This window comes from Theropithecus gelada, chromosome 16 (assembly GCF_003255815.1).
Source record: "Theropithecus gelada isolate Dixy chromosome 16, Tgel_1.0, whole genome shotgun sequence".
Taxonomy (NCBI): Eukaryota; Metazoa; Chordata; class Mammalia; order Primates; family Cercopithecidae; genus Theropithecus; species Theropithecus gelada.
The window spans coordinates 70039760-70050743 of NC_037684.1; positions in this window are offsets into that span (position 1 = coordinate 70039760).

Consider the following 10984-nt stretch of genomic DNA (forward strand, 5'->3'; position numbering starts at 1 on the left):
TGGACCCTTCGAGTTTCATTCCATGGCCAGAATTTGAACACATAAACCTATCTGGCCTCACGGTAAGCCAGGAAATATATTCTATTCTGGACAGCTGTTTGCTTCTCTAGAAATTCTATTGCTGTGGGAAAGGGAGGAAAACCAACCCTGGAAACCAGCTAACAGGCTCTGGCACAGAAAACCTTGTGTATACACTCACCTGACCACAAAAAATCCTATAAACCTACTTCCCTGAGAAATTAGGCATCCGTGGTCTGAATCTTGAAAATTGATCTCATAAGAACTGATCAATCCACAGCTCATCTCTGTGTCTATCTTTATCATGGATATTGCTTATCAGTCATGTATTAGGAAACAAGATAGAAGGACTAGACTGTGTTGTCAAAGAATGAACACTATGTATGTATGTTTTATACATAATGTCCATATTTATGTATACCTTTTGTTCATGTAAGTATATATTAATACTATATATATTACACATTTATATTGATATCTATGTAGCTACCTATATATAACTTTTTAAGATTGTTAAGTATATAACACATGCAAAAGTACATAAAACACAAATGTATAGTTTAATGAATTATCTGATGCGGTCTGAAGGTTTATGTCTCATCTTCACTCCTAAATTCACATGTTGAAACTTAATCCCCAATGAGAGGATATTTAGATGTGGTGTCTTTGGGAGGCAATTAGGTCATGAAGGCAGAGCCTTCGTGAATGGGATTAATGCCCTTATAAGAGAGGCTCCAGAGAGTTCCCTCTTGCCTCTGCGTGAAAGATTACATTCAGAAGACAGATGCTATGCACCAGAAGTGAGCTATCACCAGACGTCAAATTTGACAGCTCCTTGATCTTGGACTTCCCAGCCTTCAGAACTCAGAAATAAATGTATGTTGTTTACAAGCCATTTAGTGTATAGCATTTTGTTATACCAGCCCAAAAGGACTAAGATATTATCATAAAGTGAAACCCACGTACTCAGTACACCACCAAGATCAAGAAATAGAACAATGCCAGCCCCTAGGAGCTCTCACATGTCCCCTCGCTCATCAAAAACCCCCTCTTCCTTAAAGATATCCTTAAAGATAACCTCAAGACTGACTTATGATAATCGTAAAAATATATTTTTAGGTAGAAAACTTGAGTTCTAGTATCATTAGTGTCTCTGACTAGTTGTGTGATTCTGAGCAAACCAGTTTATTTCCCATGTATGTACGTAGTTAGAAAATTTACATTATATGTATGTATATAATGTAAATTTGTGTGTGTGTGAGTGTGTGTGCATATATGTGTATGTAATGAAAATCTCCAAGTAAATGGTGAGTAAGATTGTTTCCAGGTTTTAAAGTCTACTTTCTGAGTAAATAATTATATTTTTTGATTTGTTTATTTTAACCCTTAAATATTCTTCCTGGTAAGTTTTAATAGCATGAATGATAATAATAATAACATAACTAGTTAAAATAACTAAAATTGCTGCATCAGTCATATGGTTTGGTTCATTTAGAAATAAAGTAATAAGCTTCACTTAATAATGTCACTCTTAAGCGATGAATTTTTTATGCTTAATGCTCCAGAAAGAAATTGTCTGACTTCTAAGTTTGTTTTTGGATCTGCTACCTTAATTAAATCCCCAGTGTCAAAGCTCCATTGAAGTGGCCAGGCATGAAAGATACCTGGTTTGTTGCTTTCGGTAATTGAATTGTGTCAAGAGAAAAATTGGCTCAATGAAGTAGTGTCAATGCTTTTTATCACTTACCCTGAAGAAACTAATTATTGTCTTTACAGAATAACTTGGAATTTTCAACAAATGCCGTTCTTCAAACAAGGCTTTATGATTTTAAAAACTGGAGTCAGAATGATACAAATAATAATAAATATGGATTTATATTTTACATAAGAGCAGTAAAAGAAAAGAGATGGGGGAGAAGTTTCAGGAAGAGGAAAGAAGGGAAATCAGTGGAAATGAAGGCAAAGAAGGGGGAATGAAGACAGAGAAAAGAACCATGAAGGAAAAGAAAAGGCAGGTGGAAAGAGGGTTTGATATACTTAGAACTGCATTTACTAACGTTAACCACCTAATACATCTCAGGGCTCACATCCAGACAATGGATAGTGGAAGAAATGCCCTCCTTTTTATTATTGCCCTATGAATTGTCAATTAGTAGTCATCCTCTGAGGGGTTTTTTTCAAACTTCCTTCTTTACTATGGAGTTGCCACATTGTTGACTTTAACTTTTGCAAACCCAATTATGTATGCACATCAAAAAAAAAAAAAAAAAAGAGAGAAGAAGAAGAAACTACTCTTTTGGTGGTAGGCGTGATTCCACACACATCTCATCCAAACAGTATATTCTGGAGAGAGTGTGAGGAGAGAAATGTGGCTCTGTGAATCCTTCCTATGTGAGCGTGAGTGGGAACATCATGTTTAAAGGTACAAAATTGTATATATCATAGCTTTTGTTGCAAATAGAGCTCTACTGAAGGAAGAGCAATCTGTTCCATTCATGGAGGAGGAAACTGGCCGTGTTGGACTTAGCAAGACCCCATGTTGGTCTCCATCATGGCTCCTTCCTAGAGAATCTTCAAGGACAATTTGCCTTACATTCTTATTTTAGATATTAATTTCTTCTTAATATATGACATCACTTAAGTGTTAAAAGAGAACCTTTCTAGTCTCTGGAATTTTGAATCTGTTTGAGAAAAGAAACAAAATTATAGAATAATAATATTTGAAATAGATCTTAGGCTGGGCACAGTGGCTCACCCCTGTAATCCCAGCACTTTGGGAGGCCTAGGTGGAGGATCACTTGAGCTCAGGAGTTCGAGACCAGCCTCGGCGATATAGGGAAACCCTGTCTGTACGAAAAATACAAAAATTAGCCAGGTGTGGTGGTGTGCACCTGTGGTCCCAGCTATTCAGGAAGCTGAGGTGGGAGGATTGCTTGAGCCCGGGAAGTAGAGGTTGCAGTGAGCTGAGATTGCACCACTGCACTGTAGCCAAGGCAACAAAGTGAGATCCTTCCTCAAAAAAAAAGGGATCTTAGGGGTCAGTTAATACTCTCTCTGCCTCACTGAGCAAGCCATTCTATAACAGGTCCTTCAGATGGCCTGCCAGCTTCCTCATTGCCTCCCAGGCAAGTAGTATGATTGTTGCAATGTCTGACCACTGGTTACTGTGCCCTCTTCTTTGTGGGGCTCCCTCAGTTACCTGAGAGTTTATGTTTTCTTGACTTAAATTTTTCTTTTCTGAGTGGGCGTGGTGGCTCACACCTCTAATCCCAGCATTTTGGGAGGCCAACATGGTAGGATTGCTTGAACCCAGGAGTTCAAGACCAGCCTAGGCAATATAACAAGGGCCTGTCCTTACAAAAAATAAAAAAAATTAGCTAGGCATGGTGGTGCACACCTGTGGTCACAGCTACTCAAGAGGCTGAGGTGGGAGAATGGCTTGAGACAGGAATTCAAGGTTACAGTGAGCTGTGATCACGCCACTGAATTCCAGCTTAGGCAACAGAGAGAGACGTGACTCAAAATTTTATAATTTAAACAAAATTAGTACATTTTACCACTAAAAAGAGGTTATTATCTTCAGACTGCTGTATTGCCTTTTCAGACTCTTTGGGTTTACCAAAGATCTTCTTAAAGTGTGGTAACTTTAGTGACAAGAATTATCTCCATATGATGTGAACGTAGGAGAATCACATGGCCTCACCATTTCCTCTGATCCAGCACTTCCTTTTCACGTAGTGTAAAATGTCGTTAATGTATTTCCTACTCTCAGGCCCTGGCAACTACTGATCTCATTACTACTCAAATGGCTTCACCTTTTCCAGGATATCATCTGAATGGAGTCATACAGTATTCAGTGTTTTGAATCTGGATTTTTGCACTTATCAGAACAAATTTGAAATTCCTTGACGTTACTGCATGTATCAGTACTTCATTCTTTTTTTATTGTGGAGTAGTATATTCCATTGCATAGAGGTACCACAGCTTATGTATCCACTCATCAGCTGATGGACATTTGGGTTGTTTCCAGTCTGGGAAATTACAAATAAAGCCACTATAAACTTTCACATACAGCCTTTTGTGTGAAAAAAAGTTTTTATTTCTCTTAAGTAAATACCTAAGAGTGCAAGGACTGGATCATATGGTGAATGTATCTTGAAGATATAAGAAATTTTCGGCTGGGCACAGTGACACATGCCTCTAATCCCAGCATTTTGGGAGACCGAGGTGGGTGGATCACGAGGTCAAGAGATCAAGACCATCCTAGCCAACATGGTGAAACATGGTGAAATCCTGTCTATACTAAAAACACAAAAATTAGCTGGGGGTGGTGGCATGCGTCTGTAGTTCCAGCTACTCGGGAGGCTGAGGTAGGAGAATCGTTTGAACCCGGGAGGCAGAGGTTGCAGTGAGTTGAGATTGTGCCAGTGCACTCCAGCCTGGGCAACAGAGTAAGACTCCGTTTTAAAAATATATATATATGAAAGTTTCAAACTGTTTTCCAAAGTGGTCTTGCTATTTTGCATTCCCACCAGTCCAGGGACTGTCTGTATCCTACTTTTCTCAAACTAGGCAGAAAATCAAGTCAATAACCATTTATTGGAAGCCTTTCTGGTATCAGCCATTGTACTTCCCTTTAGGGGTCAGCCTTACTCAGGGGTCCAAAAACTCTGCTCTGAGCTTTAATGTAAATAACATGAAGTAGTGTTTGAAAAAAAATTTTTGTCTCTAATTCTTCAGTTTTTGAATGAAAATTTCTCCAGAGATTTAGCTGTTAAATTATCTTTTGTGGTACATTTCCGCCTTTCTATGTCATTGCACCCTTGAGGAGGAGCAGGAGGTATGGTGGTCCTGTGGGACCATAATCCCAGAGAATGTGGTTTTCACTTTGACGAAGAAGGATCCTAAGGGGGCAATCCTCATACTGGTTGTGTCTTTCTACTTGGTTACTGAAACTGTATCTTCTTTTGTTATCCTTTCCCCCCAGTGCTCGACACTGCTTGGTTGCTCTTTTATGACATTTCTATACTGAAGTCTTAGTCTTTGGAAATTCTATTAGGCTACTTTTGTAAAATAGACCTAGGGCATCTTCCCTTGAGATGTATTCTCTCTGTGAGAATGACAATAACAAAAACAACAACAATATAAATAGCAAAAATAATTGTCATTTATCAGGCTTTATGTGAAATGCCTTATATACATGTATTCTATTTAACACTCACAATAATTCCATAAAACAAGTATTTGGTCCACATTTTATAGAAAGGGGAACTGAGTGCTAGAGAAAGGAAACACTTTCACAAAACCATACAGCTTCTATATGGCAGAATTAGAATCCATGTGCACACCTCTCTGGTGACAAGGCAAGGGTTGATGGCAAAGTTATGACTTTAACTCCTCTCGTATGCTGCTTTCCAAGTCAAGAAGAAATCAAGGAAGTTTCCTTGCACAGGAAGGCCTGAAACTGCTCAGTCCACTAAAGCCAGAGATTATTCTAAGTTTGAGAGATAAACTTCATCCAGTATACTAGTCAGCTTTTGCTGTATAGTGTCAACCACAGAGTCCTATAGGACTAGGACTAACAAGAGGTGAGCTAAGCATTTTGCTGATTATGGTTGGTTTGCTCTTATGTCTGAGGGTTGTCTAATGAGTGATCTGATCCAGTCTGGCTACTACTAGTAGGGCTAGTAGATGACTTGGCTTTGCTTCCTGTGTCTCTTCTTCCATCAAGCTAGCTTGGGTGTGTTCTCATGGTGATGGCACATGCAGGAGAGAACAAGTCCCAGTGTACAGCCCATTTCAGAACTCTGCTTGTGCCAATATGCCCACATCCCATTGACCAAAACAAACCATATGGCACAGCTCAGGGTCAAGGGGCAGGACCAGTCACCCACAGAAGTGGAAGGGTGTGGACAAAACAGTGGGGTGCTGGCATAAGGATAAACACGTAGACCAATGGAATAGAAAGTCCAGAAATAAACTTGTACATCTATGTCCAACTGATTTTTGACAAGGGTCCCAAGACCATTCAATGGAGACAGAATAGTATCTTCAACAAATGTTGCAGAGACAACATGATGTCTATATGAGAGAAACAAGGAAGTTGAACCCCTACCTCTGACCACACACAAAAATTAATTTAAAATGGATCAAAGATTTAAATGTAAGAGCTAACCTGTAAAACTCTTAGAACAAAACATAGAGATAAATCTTTATGAGCTTATATTTAGCAATACATCTTTGCTATGACACCAAAAGCATGAAAACAAAAGAAAAAACAGATAAATTGTACTTCATCAAAATTAAAAATGCTGTGTATCAAAAGACGTTATCATGAACATGAAAATGCAGACAAAAGAATAGGAGAAAGCATTTGTAAATCTTGTATTAGACAAGGGTCTGGTATTCCAAATATATATTTAAAAACCTCCTACAACGCAACACCTAAAAGACAAACAAGCCAATTAAAAATGGGTAAAAGACTTGAATAGACATTTTTCCAAAGAAGATATGCTAATGGCCAACAGTAAATGAAAAGATGTCCAAGATTGTTAGTCATGAGGTAAATGCAAATAAAAACTGCAATAAGACACTACCACATACCCACTGGGATGGCTATTTTAGAAAGATCAAAATAAATTTTGGCAAAAACATGAAGAAATCAAACTCTTGTGTATTGCTGACAGAAATATAAAAATTATTATAGTTATTGCAAAAAAAAGTTTGGAAGTCCCTCAAAAAGTTAAAAATGTGTTTACTATATGACCAGCAATTCTATTATTGAATATATACCCCGATTAATTGAACAAGCATTCAAATAAACATTTCTACATAAATGATCATAGCAGCCCTATTCACAACAGATAAAAGATGGAAACAACTCAAATGCCCACCAATGAATGGACGTACAATGGAATATTATTCAGTCATGAAAAGGAACAAAATACTGATACATACTGCAATGTGTATGAACCATGAAAAAATTATGTAAGTGAAAGAAACCAGACATAATAGTCTATATTGTGTGATTCTATTTGTATAAAATATCCAGATAGGTAAATCGATAGAAACAAAAAGCAAATGAGTGATTGCCAAGAACTACTTAATGTGTATGGAACTTCTGGGAGGTGTGATGAAAATGCTTTGAACAAAATGGAGACAGTGACCACACAACATTGTGAATGTACTAATTACCACTAAGTTGTACCCCTTAAGATTATTAATTTTATGTTAGGTGAATTTCAACTCAATTAGAAAAAAAAATTGGAAGACACTGCAAAGTTGCATGGCGAATGTGTACAGGGAGAAATGAAGAATTGGGGACATTCATGTAATGGATCCCAACCCAACAATAGGGAATATGCTTTCCTGATATGCCCTCTGTACAAAGATCCCCCTGAGAAACAAGGGAGATGGCTGCCACCATTGTAGATGACTGACTATAGGTTTGATTATGCTGAATTCTGACAAGCTCTTGATCCCTTCCCCGCTTAAAGACACAACCAACAACTACTAGTCCTACAGACTAAATGGATGAATATGTAATATCAACTTACTTTTCCTCTCTGGGCCTCAGTGTCTTTAACTTTATAAGGGCATTGCCATTGACTGAATGGTTTCTTCCAGCCCAACCACTCTATAACACTTGCTTCTGTTAGACTTACAGACAAAGTAGCTCCATATGAATGCACTCATTTAGGAGAGCAAGAGGAAAAGTTGCAGACAGAAATACAAGTATTGAGAAAATGTTTCACTAACTTCACCTTTTGCCTCGTAACACTTTCTACTGCAGATCACCTAGAAATCTGTGTTCTCCACTTCCTAGGAAAAGAAAAATATTTCCTTTTTTTCTCTGTCCTCTTGTCTAAGTGCCCAATTGTCTCCTTGACTCCACTTTCTTCCTACACAGGGTCATCAGGAATGGGGGACCTTAAGGTGCACCCCATGTGTATTCATGCCTGAAGACCTGGTTTTGTATACACGTGGAAAACATCTGCCTTGTGGGAAAGAGTGGTATCTCCATTCTCGGTATCACTAGCATTACCATCAATGGCGTATGGTCTTTTGGGGATTGTGAAAGCAAGGGAAATTTGCACAGCCAAAGCTTCCATTACTGTATAAAACTAATGACTCCACAATGATGGAAAAATAAATTAGTGGTGGCTTCCAAAGTCCTGGCATATTAGGGGAGGATGCAAACAGGTGTGTCGGCCAGGCATAGTAGCTCACGCCTGCAATCCCAGCACTTTGGAAGGTTGAGGCGGGCAGATTTCTTGAAGTCAGGAGTTCGAGACCAGACTGGCCAACATGGTGAAACCCTATCTGTACTAAAAGTACAAAAATTAGCCAGGCATGGTGGTGCACACCTGTAATCCACCTACTCAGGAGGCTGAGGCAGGACAGTTGCTTGAACCTGGGAGGCAGAGAGTGCAGTGAGCTGAGATCGTGCCACTGTACTCCAGCCTGGGCAACAGAGCAAGACTTCATCTCAAAAACAACAACAGCAAAAAAATCCCAAACACAGATGTGTTGACCCACATTTTGGAGAGAAAGTCAAGCATTTTCTATTGGAAATTTGAAGTAATATTATATCTATTATTGCCTATGATAGTATTAATCACCCCCAACCCTTACTTGGCATTTTATAAAGTACTAAGCAGTTTTGCATCCGTTGTCTCAGTTTTATCCTCAAACAATCCTGTGAGGAAGGTGGAGCTTGTGCTATTCTCATTCAACAGAGGGTTAAACTGGCATTCAGAAGTTTAAGTGAATTTCATAAAATTTTACAAACAAAAAGAGACCAGGAGCCCACACCTGTGGCCTTTTTCTCTTTCACCATGTCAAGTCCCCTTACCATACTCATAGGCCCCTTACTGTGTTACCTAAGGATGTCCAACTTCAAACAATGCTCACCTTCTGGTTGGCTGTTGCAAGAGGCTCTTAAGGGTGTCCCAGCCTTTTTTTATCCATCACATTGTATATAACTATTAAGTGATCATCATAAAATGCAAATATCATCATGCCTCTCTCCTCCTCAGTAATCATTAATGCTCCATCCATCCTCAATATTTATTCCTCTATTAACAGAGTATAGAATGGTGTGATCTGGTGTCTAATTTTCCAGGCTCATCTCTTACAATTCGGTAGCACAAAATCTATCCTTAAAGCCCATAAAGTTTATTTTTGTTTTAATCCCTGAATTAGAACTGCATACTGCCTAATGATTCTGGATCTCTTCAAATACTCTTCTTTCCTCGTGGATCTTCGCTTCTCATCTGACACATTAATGTTTATTTATCCTTCAAGCTTCAGGTCAAATATTACTGTAAATGAAGCTTGCCCTAACTTCCATAGGAAAAGTCAGTCACTGCCTTCTGTGGGTTCTCCTGCCTTCTTGTGCAAAACATTGCCCTGTAATAACTTTACATTTTATTGGAATTTTATATTATGAACTCCATGCAGTCAGATGTCAAGAATTTTCATCATTACTGCCTCATTATCTATCACAGCTCTGGCATACAGGAAGTGCTCAATAAATATACGTTAAATGTTTAAATGAAGGATTCATGGAGAACTTTATAAAGAGTACGCTCCTTTCATTTCCTCCCATTTGCTTATTTCTATTGGTCAGTGCTCATTCTTCCTAAAAGCAATCTACTAGGTGTGGTCATTAACACTCTGTGTTGTTTTTCAGTGGCAGATAAGGAGTTGAAGTCAGTCTAAGCAGGGACTCTATGAGGCAGACACAATCCCACCTGATTCCTTTCCCTGGGTCAGGGGACAGAAGTTGCATTGTATGTATTTCAGGGTCTTTGAGACTAAAAACCCATAAGACAGCTGGAGTCCGTAGCCTCCTCAGAGAAACCCTGGACTGGCATTGACCCAAAACAACTCAAATCCCAGGAGCTTAGGCTGAAACAATCTGTGATGGGAATGTAATACTCCAAATAGTTTTCAGTTAGTTCTGGTTTCCATTTATCTTTCTTTCTTGGCAGGTAGGGCAAGGGTGAGAGGAAAATGGGACAGGTGGGGAGTGGAATTTGATTGAATTACCTGCCAGGGCTTCAGAAATCCACATAAAAGAAACTCACAACTCAACTTGGCATCTCTTTAGGAACCATTCCTTGAAGGCTGCTGAAGGAGATGCTAGTGCTTAGGAAAGCATTAGGCTGCTCCCAGATAATTCGTGTGGCAGGATCAGTGTTAAGAACATATTGTTCTTGGCAAAGGTGAAAAGAGCCTGCTGAGTTGGAGAGACAGACTGGAGACTTTTCCCAACCTACCCTCTGCCTGTTGGGATTATTTACATCCTCACTTCCCACGTCACAGGACAACTATGCCAAGGTTGTCTACCCTCAGAAGGTTTGGGTTCACAATTGCCATGCAATATTTATTCCTCTCCTTTCTTTACCATTGAGCTTATCTCCACCACTGAGAATTTGTTACCATCACTTCTACTTCATCTGATATTTATGAGCACACTTTCTACATCATTTAGTAGCTGAGGCCTTTCTCTACTGCAAGAAACATACAGATATCACTTACAAAAGAACATTTCATAGTTATTTCAGTATGGTCACAGCTTTAAAATAGGTCAGTCTGTTTCCTCGGTCTTGTAGAACATTGTAGCATTTATTATTTCTAAAACTTATCTGACATTTATTTCTTGTACAGTCCATTCACTGCCCATTAATTTGTATTAAGCAACTGATGGAGACCAGGCTTGGCACTTCTCAAACATAATTGTGTCATCCAATGTACTGCACAGATCTACACATCTCAGACATCTTGCTGATGTGGATTTTTTGAGTAAAGAACTGGGCTAACTCAGCTTCGTATCACTATGTATATCTCAGTACTGAGAATATAGAAGACCCAGAGGCTTTCTAAAAAATTTAAGCCTAATTTCCCCTAAACTTTCACATTGCGGATAAAGATGGGATCATAGCATCATCAGTGATTAATC